Source organism: Ursus arctos, unplaced genomic scaffold, assembly GCF_023065955.2.
Source record: "Ursus arctos isolate Adak ecotype North America unplaced genomic scaffold, UrsArc2.0 scaffold_32, whole genome shotgun sequence".
In the NCBI taxonomy this organism is placed as follows: domain Eukaryota; kingdom Metazoa; phylum Chordata; class Mammalia; order Carnivora; family Ursidae; genus Ursus; species Ursus arctos.
The window spans coordinates 29,607,409-29,624,984 of NW_026623008.1; the positions used below are offsets into that span (position 1 = coordinate 29,607,409).

The 17,576-nt window shown below is 50.1% G+C and overlaps 1 long non-coding RNA gene across 2 annotated transcripts; it reads right to left on the reverse strand.

Annotated features, from left to right (window-relative positions):
- Positions 1 to 1,480: 1,480 nt before the first annotated feature.
- Positions 1,481 to 16,431, reverse strand: LOC113268250 (uncharacterized). Of its 2 annotated transcripts, none has more exons than XR_006411456.3 (4): positions 16,228 to 16,431; positions 10,935 to 11,026; positions 8,326 to 8,449; positions 1,481 to 7,957 (listed from the first exon to the last, which is right to left on the reverse strand). It is a non-coding gene; the product is annotated as an uncharacterized LOC113268250 (long non-coding RNA). The 2 variants fall into 2 exon arrangements; XR_008956741.1 differs by having other exon boundaries at positions 16,085 to 16,422.
- Positions 16,432 to 17,576: the final 1,145 nt, after the last annotated feature.

Consider the following 17,576-nt stretch of genomic DNA (forward strand, 5'->3'; position numbering starts at 1 on the left):
GGCAGAGACCAAGGTTGGCCCGCGATGCTAGAGATCGGGCTAGCTGCCCCCTCCGCAGGAGCTGGCCTGGCGTCACAGGCCAGCAGGCTTCTCCTCTCCCCTCCCCTCCAGGCTCAACCTGACTTCAACCCAAAATGAGAACCAGCCCTGCCCGACGGTTTCGGAGCGCCGATCCTGGATCAAGAGCCCCTGGCCGGCAGCAGGGGAGCGGGTGGCAGCCCCGGACATTGTTTCTGGTGTCTGGTGGCCTCTGGTGCTCAGCCTGAGAGCACGGACATGCTAGGAGGTGGCCCGGCTGGCCAAACGCCGGTGTCGGGTGAGAGCAGCAACGCTACAAACTGTGGCGCCAGACTTCGATTTCCACTCGGTCTGGGGTACGGCAGGCGGGGGGGACCATCGCTGGCTGATTCCTCAGGGCTCCCAGCACCAAGCACGGTGCGTGGCAGGAGGGCTCCAGCCATTCTGCGGTGCCACAGTTCTGACCGTCGGTCAGTGACTGAATGAGGGACCGGGTGCCCAGCAGACGCACGCCAGGTGTGAGGGCACGAACGGAGCCTGGCTCCGCCAACTCAGCGGCCTGGTAGCAGCGGAGAGGGGGACGGAGGCACTTCCGCCCCAGCTCTGACCCGGGCGGCCCTGCGGTGGCCTGACAAGGGCTCGCTCTCAGACACTCGGCCCGGGCGGGAGGCAGACGGCAGGGGAGGTGCTGCAACCTCTGCAGACACCTGGGAGCGGGCGGGCAGCCGTACAGAAACCAGGATGGATTTTATCAGAAGCGATGCCCCCAGAGGGACGTTTGCGCGGACTGTCGACAGCCCTTCGACCAGGCAGCTCAGACTCTAGGACGATAATACTACGTGGATGCCTTAGCCTTTCATGCAGTTGACAGCGAAATGGTGAGCTGCGCTGTTGAAGTCATTGCAGATGGGCTTATCCGTTCTTTCATCCATTCAACAAATACTTACTGTCTGCTTTGTAACCAGGCTCCTGGTAAGCCCTGGGGACACTGGCCCCAGCCCGGGGTAGCTCAGTCTAGCCACTCAGAAGGTAATGGATTCATCTCGGGAACGCAAGGCTGGTTCAACACCCAAACAGCAATAAACAGAGCACACTGACAGAGTAGAGTACAAAAATCGCATCGCCATCTCAGTAGACACAGAAAAGGCATCTTACAAAACCCGACACCTTTTCATGATAAACACTCAACAAACTAGGAAGAGAAGGGCACCTCGGTCTGATAAAGAGCACCTACAACCCCACATGGTGAAGGACCAGGTGTTTCCCCTTAAGATCAGGGATGAGACCAAGCTGTCTGCCCTCACCGCTGCTATTCAGTATTGTATCAGAGCCTCTAGTCAGGGGAAGTTGCAAAAAATGAAGTGAAATTTGCAGATGACATGATCTCGTATACAGAAAATCCTAAGGAATTCACTAGAAAACTCAGGACTAATAAATAATTGAGCAAGGTTGCAGAATATAAGATCAATATATAAAAATCAGTTTATTTCTATACTCTAGCAATGTACAATCTGAAAATGAAATCAAGAAAACAATTCCAGGGGTGCCCGGGTGGCTCAGTCAGTTAAGCGTCTGCCTTTGGCTCAGGTCACGATCCCAGGGTCCTGGTAGGAGCCCTGCATTGGGCTTGCTACTCAAGGGGGAGCCTGCTTCTCCCTCTCCCTCTGCTGTTACCCCTGCTTATGCTATCTCGCTCTCTGACAAATAAAATCTTTTTAAAAAATTCCATTTACAATAACACCAAAAGAAAAAAGTACTTAGGAATAAATTCAACAGAAGTACAAACTTATACTCTGGTAACTATAAAATATTACTGAAAGAAATTAAAGATCTAAACAAATGGAAAGACACCCATGTTCACCTAATGTCCTCCCTGCTAGTCCTTATGTTCCACAAATGAGTGAAACCATATGATAATTGTCTTTCTCTGCTTGACTTACTTCACTTAGCATAGTCTCCTCCCATAGAAGGCAAAAATGAAGGGGGGAATCAGAGGGGGAAGGAACCATGAGAGACTATGGACTCCAGGAAACAAACTGAGGGTTTTGGGGGGGGCGGAATGGGCTAGCCCGGTGATGGGTAGTAAGGAGGGCATGTACTGCACGGAGCACTGGGTGTTACACGCAAACAATGAATCATGGATCACTACGTCGAAAACTAATGATGGTGACTAACATAATAAATAAATAATAAAAAAATAATAAACTTAAGAAATATTATTATAAATAGCTAGACTTGGAATCACTGCTCCAAAAGATATGCAAAATTGTAGGGCTTTTGATTTGCATCACAAAGTTGCTCTCTAGAAAAATTATATTTATACACACACACACACACACACACACAAAGACAGCCATGTCCACGGATTGGAAAACTTGATATGGTAACACTTCCCAAACTGCACTGATCCCGTGCAGTCTCTATCAAAATACCAGTTGGCTTTTTTGTAGAAATTGACGTTATCCCCAAAATTCATATGGAAATGCTAGAGATCTAGAACAGCCAAAACAACCTGGAAAAAAGAACAAAATTGTGGAGGACTCACACTTGTCAAATTCAAAATGTACTATGGAGCCACAGAATACATGACAGCGTGGAACTGGCAGAGGATAGATCAATGAAACAGAATAGAAAGTCCAGAAATAAAACCCTTACATGTATAGTCAATTGATTTTCAATAGATGCCAAAACATTTAAACAGGAAAAGAACAGCCTTTTCAACATATGATGCTGGGACAACTGGATATCCACGTGCAAAAGAAAGAAATTCGACCTCTTCTCTCACACCATACACAAAAATTAACTCAAAATGGATCAAAGCCCTAAATGTAAGAGCTAAGCCATAACAATCTTAAAATATAGGAGTAAATCTTCATAACCTTAGGTTAGACAAAACCTTCTTAGTTATGATGTCAAAAATACACTGATGGAAGAAAAAATAGATAAACTGGACTTCAACAGAATTAAAACCTTTTGTGCTTCAAAGCACCATAAAGAAAGTGAGAAGACAACCCACAGAATGACAGAAAACACTTGCAAATCATGTATCTGATAAGAGACCTATACCTAGAATATTTGAAAGAACTCTTGCAATTCAATAAAAAGATAAATAACCCAATTAAAAAATGAGTAAAGGATCTGCATGGACATTTTCCTAAAGAAGATACACAAATGATCAATAAACCCATGAAAAGATACTCAATATCATTAGCCATCAGGGAAATTCAAATCAAAACCACAATGAGTGGGGCACCTGCGTGGCTCCATCGGTTGGGTGTCTAACTCTTGATGTTGGCTCAGGCCATGATCTGGGGGTCGTGGGATCGAGCACTGCATCAGGCTCCATGCCTACCTGGGGTTCTCTCTCTCCCCCTCCCTCTGCCCCTCCCTGCTCTCTCTCTCTCTCTCTCTCTCAAAAAACAAAACAAAAACAAAACCACAATGAGATAGCACTTCACACCACTAGGATAATATAAAGAGAATATAAAAGAGATAGTAACCAGGGATGGCGGGGATATACAGAGAAACTGGAACCTTCACAGGCTGCTGATGGGACTACAAAATGGTGCACTTTGGAAAATAGCCTGGCAGTTCCTCAAATATTAAAAAATGGTTATCATATGCCTCAGCAATTCTAAGTGTAGGTATCTACCCAGGAGAAATGAAAACATATGTCCACACAAAAACTTACACATAAATGTTCACAGCAGCATTATTTATAATACCTGAAAAGTATAAACAAATGTCCATCAACTTATGAACGGATAAACAAATTGTAGTATATCCATACACTGACTGTTCATTGCCAATTAAAAAGAACTAAGTACTGATACATGCTATATCATAGACGAATTTTTTGAAAATATTATGCTAAGTGGAAGCCAGCCACAGAAGGCCACATATTGTGTAATTCTATTTGTATGACATGTCTAGAATAGGCAAAACCAGGAAGACAGAAAGTAGATTAGTGTTTGCCTAGGGCTGGGGGACAAGAAGGGGAATGCTAAAAGGTGCGAGGTTTCCTTTTGGAGAAAAATGTTCTAAAATTATTTGTGGTAATGACTGACTATGAGTACGGTAAAAACCACTGACATGTACACTTTAAACAGGTGAACTGAATGGTATGTGAACTGCATCCCAATAAAGCTGTTTAGAAAAAAGAAAGAAAGAAAGAAAAGCACACTACAGAGCAGCAGAGCCTAGTGACACACACATCTGCTCAGCAAACGGAAGCACCAGGCACAGGCACCCGGAAGTGCGCGCGCACGCGCAGACGTGACAGTACCGCGGAAGGCTCCTGGAGGACCAACATCGGCGCTGAAAAAGCCCAGGCTTGGCGAGGGCTGAGGGGAGCGCGGTACGAGGAGCCGTACGGTCACCTGCGCTAACGAGAACGCCCGCTGCCCACGGCGGGGCGGCGGGACAGAGGGCTCCCTTGGGATGGGGACCACGTCCCGCTCCCCTCTCCATGTTGGAGGCGGTCGAGATGCCAGACACGTAACAAATCAGCCCCGTGAACCTCAGCGTTCAACAGTCAGACGTTTACGCCGTTTAGGACACAGTAGTGATCGAGGAAGACCGCGTCCTGCCTCATGAGGCTGACGTTAAATACTCGAGGAAGAACGAAGCTGACTAACAAGAAGGGAGGACAGGAGGGCCCATTCCAGAGAGAGGGCGGGGCAGGCCTCTCACACAAGGCGCGCGGCCCCTGAAGGAAGTGAGGGGTGACCCCCGTAGATGCCGGAGGAAGAATGTTCCGGGAGAGGAGGTGACACGACCAAGGCCGAGGGGGAGTTTGCTGCGACATGAACAGCAAGACTGCCATGGGGACAGAGGGCGGAGCAGCACATTCGGGGAGCTTGGGGAGATGCCAGTTCTCAGGTCGGGGGGTCCCTCTGGATCCCGCACGCACGAGGCGGCCACAGGAGGGCCCTCAGCAGGGGAAGGACGTGACTGCGTTGATGACTACCTTGCGGATGAGACCAGGAAGGGAAGGGGCAGGAGTGGAGACAGGGAGACGCGCGTGAGGACTTGGTGCTAGTGGAGGGTGAAGAACAGGCAGACCAAAAAGCGACTTGAAGACGTGCGGGTCTGCGGGGTGTATGACAGAGGACAGGGGTCAAGGATGATCCTAGGCTGAGCAGGCAGCTAGGGTCTGGGGGGAAAGAGCAAGAGAGCCCGTGAGCTCTGAGACACCCATGGGACGTCCCACGGAAGACGACACGGAGAGACCCACACGGGGGCGGACAGTGGGCAGGATTCACTCACAGACGGGACTGGAAGCCCTGGGACAGGAAGGGACTGGCTAGCGCGCTGGTTCTAAATAGGGTAAGACTGCCCCCTCGAGGCTACTTGGAAACTTCAAGGTATGTTTTTGGTTGTCAGTTTTCCTGGGGGTGCTATTGGCATTAGTGGGAAGGGAGCAAGGAACCCAGGTATCCTCCAACGGCCCACGTAAGGAAGAATTCTTCTTCTCTTTATTTTTTTAAGTAGGCTCCCTGCCCAGCATAGAGCCCAACACGGGGCTTGAACTCACGACCCTGAGATCAAGACCTGAGCTGAGACCAAGAGCTGGACGCTTAAGTGACGGAGCCACCCAGGTGCTCTAAAGAAGCATTATTCTTAATCCTCTCAGGCTTTCACATGCCCTGAGAAACATTCACATAGCAGAGAAAAATCTGTTCATAATGATCTGAGGTGAGAACCTAACTCCAGTTTACATATAAATCCAAAGACTTATAGGGGCTCCTGGGTGGCTTAGTTGCTTAAGCGGCTGACTCTTGGTTTCAGCTCAGGTCATGATCTCAGGGTCCTGGGGGCACTGGGCTCCGCACTCAGCGGGGAGTCCGCGTAAGTCTCCTTGGGATCCCTGCTTGGCGGGGGAGCCTGCTTCTCCCTCTCCCACTCCCCTTGCTTGTGTTCCCTCTCTCGCTGTATCTCTCTGACAAATAAATAAAATCTTAAAAAAAAAAAAAATCTCTCTCCTTCTCTGTATACCCTGCCCCCATCCCTCTAAAATAAATAAATCTTAAAAAAACGAAAACAAAAACAATGACTTATTTTTTGCATTGAATTTTTCCAGAAATAGACCTACCACATAAACTGAGGGAACATTTAATTTTTTCTTTTGTTCAGAATGTTACCAAGAGATTTTCACTGTTTCAGAAAATCATGTCACTGTGGTCCTGCCAACAAAATACACCTGTGCCAGTCCACACTGCTCACTGCGGCTCTAGACAGAAGTGCACGTTTAAACATTTCACGTGTTTAGCTGTGTCCAAGCATTTACATACTGAAATACACACCATTTTATTGTAAATCAGTTCCCTTTCATTTTCTTTCATATTATAATTATGACATAACACTATTTTTTAAAAACTGTGTGTTGGAAGGATCTATGAGCTGGGACCTTCATTTCTGCCTAGAAAAGAATCAGGTCTAAGAGGCGGGCACTGGGCTAAGAGGTTAAGAAACCACGAAGGGAAGAGGGGGGGAAGAGAAGCAAAGCAAGGGTCGCACTCTGGGTCCCGAGACACCTGAGAGGTCGGCGGGAGGACACAGGAGACTGAGGCGCAGCGGCCAAGGAGAATCTAGGTAGTGGGCGAGGTGGACTGCAAGGGGCGCCTGGGGAAGCCACTGAGATCTCCTTCAAGACCAACACGCTCACTCTCTCACCTCCCAGGAGCGCGAGAGCTACCAGCCCCGAGAGAAGTTCCGTCCCAGGAAATGCCCTCGGCAGAATGGAGCTGCCCACCCCTCCTGGGAATCATTCAGAATTCATGATTGCGGTGGGGGGAGTGGGGTTCAGAGGCCTGGCCTCCAGGCCTCAATTCAGAACCAGTGAGAAGGGCTATCGAAGCTCCAGGGCCCCCTGGGACGAGCTAAGCCCCGGTGTGACTGCACAGTGGCTGTTTCACTCTCTCCCCAATCTGCTCCCACGGCCTTGCAGTTGTCCCTGAGATCCCTCCCTGATAAGCTTTCTGCATGCAATCCTCCAGAAGTCTGTTTCCTGAAAAGTCTGACCTAAAACAGCCAAAAACTGAAAAGAAAAAAAAAAAAAATCAAGTAGCGGTAACATGAGTATGTGTTTCAGAGACAGAGCAATAGAAGCCAAAATTAACCCTTGAAAAAATGAAGGTTGCCTTTGGCGGGCAGAAAGATGACAATGTGGGGGGAGAACATCACGGTGTAACAAACTTCACAGGACAATTTTCTCTAAACTATGTGCAATGATGACTTCACTAAACATTTTTTAAAAGGCTAGATTTAAACAAAAAAAGGATTATGGGTAAAAACTGTCATTAAGAATATTTAGGAAAATAGGAAACCCACAACACCTGTGATAGCAGTCACCTCTGATGCGCTGGAGGCCGAAAGGAGAAAAAAATGTTAGCTTTTAACGTATCGCCCTACAAATAGCCCCTTTCCAGTGGAGAAAGCTGGCAGCCGTCTCCTTGAGCAAGTGGCCAAAGAAAGCAGTGACGTCATGACGCACATCCTCACGAGACGCCCCGGTGAGGCGCTCCTGCCAGCACGCGTCCCACCGGCAAGCGCCAGGCAAACTCAGAAACCATCGTAAAAACGGGCCTGCTCTCTTCAGAGTCACGGAGATCAAGGAAGACACTGAGAAACAGAGACCCCGCTCCGAACAGAGGAGACCAAAGAGACGCGACCCTGTCGTGCAGCATGAGTCCCTGCCAGGGAAGGACAACCGCTGCGGTTACTAGAAAGGACGATCCCGGGGAAGGTGAGGACATCTGAACGCAGCCTGAAGACGAGTGAACAGTGCACGGACGCTCCAGTTCCTGCTTCTGAGGGTCGTGCTGTGATCTCACAAGGGAACGTTCTCGTTCTTAGGAAACAGACACTCCGCTATGTGGGGGTCGAGAGGCATGACGTCCTCAACTTCCTCTCTACTGGCACAGTGGGGGGGACCTTTCTGTGTGTATAAATTAAATGGAAAAGCGTAGGGGACAAAAAGTAAATTAACGAGTGGATAAAGGATAGATAAGAGTTCCTCGCACTGTTCTCACAGAATTCTTATTCCGTAAATCTGTAAGTTTGCAAATACATCAAAACAAAACTACAAAAAAATAGAATTTATAACTTCCAACTGCCTACTCTTTCTAATAGTCCCTAAGCCTTTACAGAACTTCAAAAAAATGCCTGCTCGGGCTCACGTGACGAGATGCTGGGGTCCCGGACGCCTCAGAAGGGCTCCGATAAAAAGCGTGGAAGTCTCAGGATTCCAGGCAGCTTCCTCCCAGCCTGCTCAGCCCCCGGCGTCCGGCCCGGCGTCCCGCTCACCTGCTGTCATGGGAACAACGTCGGAACGCAGCAGCATCTGGATGCGGCCGGCCGGCTTGTTGCCGATCTTGATGTCCATGTACACCTGAGGATTGGACCGGGCCTTCTTTGCCGCGGGCTCGCCCTGGCGCGGGAGAGATCGTGAGGTCGGCGAGCACTCCGGCTCCCCAAGCAGAGAGCGAGTACTCTGCACACACGCCGGGAGCCCAGGTGCGGGAGCTGCAGCAAGGGGCCGCCCGGGAAGGCCCTGGGCCACGGAAGGGGCGGCAGAACGCAGGGGCCAGCCGGACCCCCAGGGACGGGACCCCCGAGCACCGGCTACCTCAGCCCCGCCCCGCAGGCTCGGGACCTCGTCCCACTCACCCTCAGACGCGCCAGCTCGCTGCACCCTGGCCCGCGGTCACAGACCCACACCTCCCTGCCCGCAGTGCGCCCACAAACCCCAGTTCAGGGGCGCCTGGGTGGCTCAGTCAGTTAAGTGTCTGCCTTTGGCTCAGGTCATGATCCCAGGGTCCTGGGGCCCCTGCATGGGGCTCCCTGCTCACTAGGGAGCCTGCTTCTCCCGCTCCCTCTGCTGCTCCCCCTGCTTATACTCTGTCAAATAAAATCTTTCAAAAAACAGAACACAATTAAAAACACACAACCCCAGTTCGAGCCCACCACCTTACTCCCGTTACAGCGACCCATAACATCCCTCTGTGCTGCGCCCTACAGATTCACTGCCAGGCTGCCGCGGAAGCAGCGAGGGCCGGGCTCCGGCTGGGGCCTGAGCCCCGGGAAGACAACGACGAGGTCGGGCCTCGCTCTGTGCTCCAAGTGCCCCGGACGACTGGCTGACAAGTACAACGTTCGGTACAAACCCTACCGCTGGTCGGCTAGAGAAAACCATTACCTCTGAGGTCAGCATGTACACACTGGGCCTGCAGGCCCGGTTCTGGAGCTGTTACGTAAGGCCCTGGAGGCCCTGCGACCCGGCGGGGGAGCGATGGCCGCGAACGCGAGAGGCGAGCAGCGCCCGCAGTGGCGCAGCCCTGGCTCCGATCCCGCCCCGCACTTCGGAGCTGCGTGCTGTGGGACAAGGTGCCGATCTCCCAGCGCTCGCTTTTGTCGCCTCGAGCTGGAGACAGGATTAGTGTTTATCTCAGAGGATTACCGTTGGGGTTCAATATTTGTAAAGCACTTGGAACAGTGCCTGGTATAGAGGAAGCAACATTTAAACATCTGTTAAATAAATAATGTCAAAATAACGCCGTAAGTGCCAGGACTGAGGAAGCCACAGGAGCCCAGGGGCCATGGAAGCCCAGAAGGAACCTTACCTCACCCCACTGGGGGGGCAGAGAAGTTTGCTGGAGAAGGTAGCAGCTGAGCTCGGCGATGACAGGTGAGTAGGAGTGAGTGAGAGAAAGTCGGCTGGAGAGGGAACTTTCAGGCCAAGGAACCGGGGATGCGAAAACAGACTGATAAGCACCTACGCACCCCACCCTAGACCGCCAAACGGGCGCGCGGTGCGAGAGGGGAGCGGCCGGAGCCCGGCCTCACTCCTACAGGTGAGGGGCCCTCCGACTGCTGGAGCAGCGCCACGTGGTCAGCTCTGGGCCTTAGAAAGCTGCCTCTGGCTGCTCAGGACGGGAGCGAGCAGGCCCCGGGCAGGGAGACCAGCTAGCGAGCTGCCGTCACTATGCGCAGGAGAGAGGACGGAGGCTAAGCCAAGCCACTGCGGCAGCAGCAAACAGGAGAGGAGACGCAGGCAGACGTAAAGAGAACATGAGCAGGACATGGCAACACAGCAGGTGTGAACTGTGATGAGCAGCCGGCGGGGACACGGAAGTCCTTGGTTTGGGTGACTGCGGGAGACACCAAAATCCACTCCGATCGGGTACTCGGGATGAGCAGAGCAGGAGAGAGGAAATCCACTTCAGACATACTGTGTTGATTTACGGTGACCGGGAGAGAGGAAATGCACTTGGGGTATGCTTTGTTGATTTATGGTGACTGGGAGCCAGGCAGGCGGAAACCCGTGGAACTCGCGAGCGAGGTCAAGGCTAGCCCTAGAGATCAGGAAATCGGCAGAAGGCTGAGTGGCTGTGATAAGCTCGGACACGGGCCACAGTGGCCGAAACTGCAAGGACAGCGTGCAGAGAGGAGCCGAGGGCTAAGGGAGGAACTCGGAGAAACACCGTGGCTCCAAAGGTGGACAGACGAGGGGGAGCTCGGTTATTCCCAGAAGCAACGGTCACGACGGAGCATCGAGAAGCAGGAGAAAGTGCTGAGGCAGGAAGCGCCTGGCACCTGGGTACATTCTGAGGAGCTGGGACCTCTCTGGAATCAGGCCAGGAATAGAAGACCGAGAGCCTGGTGCCAAGGTCTTCAGTGAGGGCGCGGGAAAGGTCAGGAGGATGGCGGATGCTGGGAGGGGGCGTCCTCACTGTCCTTTCTCATCTCAGACCCCCACCCAGTTCAAGCACGCACAGGACACTTCTCCCCTAGAGTCCCTCAAGGACAAGAAAGCCAAGCTTCTCCGTTCAATTCACCCAGCGCCGCCCACGGCAGACGCGCCCTGGGTGGAAAGTGCCAGCCCCGCCCAGGGAAGCGCAAGCCTTCGATCTCACCTCCTGGGTTTCCACTTTGGGGGGCTCCGACCCTTCTTCCTCCTTATTCTCTTCAAGAGTCTTCCCAGAACACTTCTTCAGCCGGTCATCATCTGCCCACACCGAAAGGGAAAGAATGGAACACGTGCTAAGACATTCAAGCTGTCGGCCAACTGCTCCCTTGCTGTGCCCAGTTCTTTGCTGCCTTGTCAGCAGAGCGGACGCCCCGTGGGGCTCTCACCGGCAGAAGTTACCTCTTCGGACAGGGAAGCTGTCACTGGAAATGTCAGGCCTTCAGGTCCCGCTCTCCACAGAGGCAGGGGCAGATGAGACAGAGGAGGACTGAGCCGAGCCAACAGGGAAGGCCCAGCCACTGTCAAGGCTGGAAGGGCGCAGTCTGTGTCTACATCCCGGGACAAGGTAAAACGGGCACAGTGGCTCTAGCTTTGGAGAGAATCCCCACTCTGTTCCCACGGAGGCACCGCATTCTCTCCTCCACCGCACAGCTCTCTACCGTGAACATTCACCGCCGCCCAGGAAGTGAGGCCGGGATAAAAAGCAGCAGAGGCCAAAGATGAGCCTTCCTTAATTCTCACCAGTTTGGCTAAATGGACACAAATGGTCCGCCCAAAGAATTCAATTCACTATGAAAACAACTGCAATACAACTCAGCTGCTTAAACCTTGTTTAGGCTAAAAAAAAAAAAAAAAAAAAAAGATTCCATTTGCTTCTAAGAAGTCTATGCTGGGAGCCCACAGCCCCCAACGGCAAGCTAAGCACAAAGCTAACCATGAACTCCCTAAGCCACCACACACTTCTTTTCTGTCAACACCAACAGGAAGTTCTGTGCTGGCATGATCTTCGGATCTGAGCTCAGAATTCTGAAATTATAAGGGTAAATGCGGTTACCATGTAGTGAGGCCACTTTAAAAAATCAAGATCGGGGCACCTGGGTGGCTCAAGTCAGTTCAGTGTCTGCCTTTGGCTGAGGTCATGACCTTGGGGTCCCAGAATGAGCCCCACATTAGGCTCCCTGCTCAGCAGGGAGTCGGCTTCTCCTTCTCCCTCCCCCCGCCCCGCTCGTGCTCTCTCTCAAATAAATAAAATCTTTTTTTTTTTTTTAAGATTTTATTTATTCGACAGAGAAAGACAGCCAGCGAGAGAGGGAACACAAGCAGGGGGAGTGGGAGAGGAAGAAGCAGGCTCATAGCGGAAGAGCCTGATGTGGGGCTCGATCCCGTAATGCCGGGATCACACCCTGAGCCGAAGGCAGACGCTCAACCGCTGTGCCACCCAGGCGCCCCTCAAATAAATAAAATCTTTTTAAAAAATCAAGATCAGCACTAAATGGGAGAGCAACAGTATTGCTGGCTACTGGGGGACACGTTTGATGAAACAGTAACAGAGAACACGGAACGACGTATAGGAATATTTTATTATCCAAGAATAACTGATACTAGGAAAAGGTAAATAGATCTTTTAAAAAGGTTTGTTTCAGGTCTTTTCATGAAAACTAAAAAAAAAATCTGAAAAAATTCCTTAATTTAGTAAGAACTAGGTTATAATTATAGCTATGCTCTCGTTCTTAGAAACAGATGAATCAAGTACAAATTTTACTTCTAGCAATTAAGAAAAAATTGAACAGCATGAAATATCCTTATTTCATAGTCATAAAGATTGATAAGAAAAATAAAAGACTGATCATAAAAAAGGGCAGGGTAGAAACATAAGAGTTTTGTTGTAGGCAAAATAATGGTGCCCTCAAAGATGTCCACATCCCATTCCCCAAACCTTCAAATATGCAGAGTTAAACAGCAAGAAGGAAGTAAGGTCGCTAGTCTGCTGACCTTAAAACAAGGATATCATACTGGATTATTCAGATGCACCCAGTGTAATCACAAGGGTCCTCTATGCAGAGGGAGGCAGGAGAGTTAGTTTCAGAGTGATGCAGTGTGAGAAACGACCCACCTGACCACTGCTGACTTGAAGATAGAAGGGACCAGAAACCAAGGCATGAGGCAGAGGCAGAGGCAGAGGCAGAGGCAGAGGCAGAGGCAGAGGCAGAGGCAGAGGCAGAGGGAGAAGCAGCCTCCCTACAGAGCAGGGAGCCCGAGATCCCAGGACCCTGAGATCATGACCCGAGCCAAAGGCAGATGCTTAACCGACTGAGCCACCCAGGCGCCCCCGTTTGCGGTGTTTTTAAAGCCACTAAATTGGAGGTAATGTGTTACAGCAGTAGGAATTTAAATCGTTTTCTCTTGAAGCACTCAGCCTATCACAATCCTTGCAGGTTTTCTCTGGTTTAACTTTAGGAGAGAGCCACTTTTCAAGGGCTCAAAAGTCTCCGCTCTGTTGACCAGAGCCGACCACAGCAGTTTTCCATGACCGCTTTCACACGCTCCATGGAACCCTGCCCCTGAGCGAGCTTCGGTTTTACCTTGCAATCCATTCACACTCTATTTGCGGTACGTCGCCCTAGACTGGAGGCCAGCAAACTTTCCGTCAAGAGCTAGACAGTAAATATTTTTTGTGGGTCATTCACAGTCTCTGCTGCATATTCTTTTTTTTCCCCCACAACCCATTAAACATATAAAAAACGATTGAGCTCATAGGCCATACAAAAACAGGCTGCAGGCTGGATGTGGCCTGTCGTTCCGAGTTTGCTGACCCCTAACGTAGATGGGGAGAGACTAGCCAACAAAGATGGTTGGCATTTATGCAAATGTTCAACAGAAAAGATTTCTTTTTTTTTTTTTTTTTTAAGATTTTATTTATTTATGTGACAGAGAGACAGCCAGCGAGAGCTGGAACACAGCAGGGGAGTGAGAGAGGAAGAAGCAGGCTCCCAGCGGAGGAGCCCGATGTGGGACTCGATCCCGGAACGCCGGGATCACACCCTGAGCCGAAGGCAGACGCTTTAACGACTGCGCTACCCAGGCGCCCCCAACGGAAAGGATTTCTGAATGAGAATTCATTTTCTAAGTAGCCAGTTCACTGTGAATACTTTCAAATAATGACAACTTTTGCTTCCTAGATAACTTTGAAACTGCGGAAACTGGAAACACACAGGGGTCTGAGGGTCCCAGGTACCGTCAAGCAGCATCCCCATAACGGCTTTAGTAAAAAGCAGAGTCTCAGCCAGACCAGGCTGTCGGCTGCCGCTGAGCACCTGCTAATACGAGTTCATGCTCGCAGTCCCACTCTTCCTGTGGTTAGCACTCAGATAAAAGCTCAGTAGCACAGGCACAGGAAAAAAAGGCACATTTGCCCTTCTTACCTACCTAGATTATACGCATTTAACAAAGACCATGTACGAACTGCTTGCTATGGCTGGTGATGTGAGGATGTGTGCCCCACGCGGGGCATGATCCCAGGACCCTGAGATCATGACCCGAACTCAAAGCAGACACTTAATCGACTGAGCCACCCAGGCGCCCCATAAATAAAATCTTTTTTAAAAAATTTAATCTTTAGATGCTTCCAGAAATATTAAAATCATTTTGTTTTAGCTAAAGAGTGAATTTTTAAACTTTGTAGTATCCAATTCTACCATTACAGAATATAAGCCTTAAGTTACTTTCCAAGCATTATAACTTTTGTCTATAAGACAGACGAAGTTATCAATTACTCACTCCAACTGAGCCCCAAGTGAGCACAGAGTGCTGACCTCACTGCTGAGTTGGGTGACTACTAGTGAAGGGAGCCTAGTGCTTGTCCTCAGGGAAACATTATGTTAGCTGGCCGACAGCAAGAGCAACAGGAGTCACTAGTTTGTAGAATTCAGGGATGGTACAGCCCCCCACAAAGCCAGCCTTACTGTTTTATTTAAGAAACAAAGAACTGACGGCTCAGACAGTTTAAGTATCACACCCAGAGTTAGTGGCACAGCTCGGTCTAAAACTCCTATCTTAGAGAATAACAACCACGGATCAAATAGAAACGCGCACCTTAACTGTGACACCATTTTAAGGGCAACTCCCCGGGGTGAGCAGAGGTCAAGGCCCCCAATGTTGCGGCTGAGCTTCCCTGCTGCCCTCTGCTACTTAAAAGCACAGCTGCCAACAGGGAGGTCTGGTCAGCAGGCGTGGTGTGAAACAACACTCAGACCTTTCAAGATTTTTCTAAAACTATCTTCCTACTGAATCCTGTTTTACAGTTTGTATATTAAATGATCAGAAATCAAAGGCCCAAACGGCTCCAAAGTGGAGAAAGCCTTTCCTCACATCCAACAAGCCATGAGTCTCTGTGAATTCCAGCCCATGGCCACACCACCGTCCTGGCCCTGTTGTCCTCAGCACGTTCCTCTTCCATCGCCAAGATCACAGTCATGTTGACCCAGAGAGACACCCTCCTGGACTTCGTTACATACCAACCATACACAGAATGCACATGACTTGAAATTTTTTCGAAACGCTTTTCCTGACACAGGAATCTGAAAATGAGACACTGAAAGGTCTCACCTGTTTCACCAGAAGAAACTAAGTATCTGTGACGTCTCCAAAAGGAATAAAAGCAGCATGAAGAACTTTGAGGTCCACCTCCTCTGCCAGCCCCCCTGCAACGAACCAATGCTCTCCGCACTCTTGCTACAAGCTGCTGCAACACTCTGTTAGCAAGACAGCAGCAGGGGGGGAAGGAGGAGTCCCTAGTCTTATGGGTATACAAAACGACCTGTGAGGTACACTCCTCCCCCATCCCGTTTCAGACCTACATCTAGCCTCCGGTTACCGTGATACCTTCATTGCTCCCAGTTTGACTCTCTTCTATATGTCACTGGAATGAATCCAACAGAAGGCAAATCGAGTCACAGCACTATTCTGCTTAATATTCTCCAAAAGCTCATTAATGCCCACCGACAGAGTCCAAATTCCTTAGCACGGCATATAAGACCCCCCTAACCTGAGCCCTGCCCACCTACTATCCTTCTTTCTCCCTTGCTCCCTCAGCGCAAACCATTTGCCCCCAGACGTTAGACTACTTCATCCCTCCAGGCTCTTGCTGCTCTCCATTCAGGCAACAGCCTTACTTCAGATCTTTCAAACCCAGCCCTGGCCACTGTGCCTCGGGGAAGTTCGCCCTCCCCTATCCAGATGGGGTGCTCATTCCCTGAAACCCTCAGCCCGACCCTCTCATCAACACTGTCCATCATACGCTCGCATCACGGTGCTCACCAGCTCCTGCGGTAAGGATGTTTCCATAATTCCCCAGCTATTCTGTGAACTCCTTTCTCTAAGGGGCCAGGACTGCGGAGTTTATGGAATGAATGGGCATAAGAGTTTGGAACGCGGTCCGAAGTCACAATAACAGATCTCACCAACTCTCCGAGACCAGGGTCAGAGGGGAACGGGTTCTGGGCAGCGCTAGGCCCAGCAAAGCCCTTAGGTCGCGGGCGCTGCTCACAGGCTGGGGGAGCAGAGCCACAAGAGACCCGACCGGTTCGCCTCAATGGAGCCCCCACGCTGGCTCAACAACGAACAGCACCGGCTAGGTGGCAGCCATCTTGCTCCCCGGCTCTTCCGCCGGAAGCTGTAGCTAGGCCCTGCCCCCCCCCCGACCCGCCCCCTCGCCGGCCGTCGAGGGCGCGGTGCTCCTGTCCAGTGGCAGGTGCATCCTGGTTTGGGAGCACTCAGAAGGTAACAAAGGACACAGATTCATAGCCGCATTAGCCGCGGAAGTCTGCAAATATGGGACTCTACTTCAGACCCAGCCTTTATTTTATTTCTATTTATTTTATTTTATTTTATTTTATTTTATTTTTTAAGATTTTATTTATTTATTTGACAGAGATAGAGACAGCCAGCGAGAGAGGGAACACAAGCAGGGGGAGTGGGAGAGGAAGGAGCAGGCTCATAGCAGAGGAGCCTGATGTGGGGCTCGATCCCATAACGCTGGGATCACGCCCTGAGCCCAAGGCAGACGCTTAACCGCTGCGCCACCCAGGCGCCCCTATTTCTATTTATTTTAATGCTGGCGTGATTAACATAATTAACAATGTTATATTTGTTTCAGGTGCACAATATAGTGATTCAGCGAATACATATACTGCTATTGGCTCAAGATAAATGTAATCTTAATCTCCATCACCTATTTCACCCATCCCCCCCACCCACCTCCCTTCTGGTAACCACAAGTTTGTTCTCTGTATTTAAGTCGGTTTTTTGGTTTGTCTTTTTCTTTGTTCGTTGTTTCTTAAATTCCACATGAGTGAAATCATATGGTATTTGTCTTTCTCTGGCTTATTTCACTTAGCATTACACTGTCTAGCTCTATCCATCCATGTTGTTACAAATGGCAAGATTTCATTCTCTTTTATGGCAGAATGATATTTCAGTGTATATATGTGTGTATACACACATACACACTTCTTTATGCATTCGTCTATCAGTGGGCACTTGGGCTGCTTCCATAGTTTGGCTATTGTAAATAATGCTGCAATAAATATAGGGATGCATGTATCCCTTTGAATTAGTATTTTTTTTTTTTTTTTTTTTTTTTTAAGATTTGCCCATTTGAGAGAGAGAGAGAGAACTATTGGGAGGAGGAGGAGAGGGAGAGGGAGAAGCAGACCTCCAGCCAAGCAGGGAGCCCGATGGGAGGCTTGATCCCAGGATTCTGGGATCGTGACCTGAGCCAAAGGCGGACGCTTAACCAAATAAGCCACCC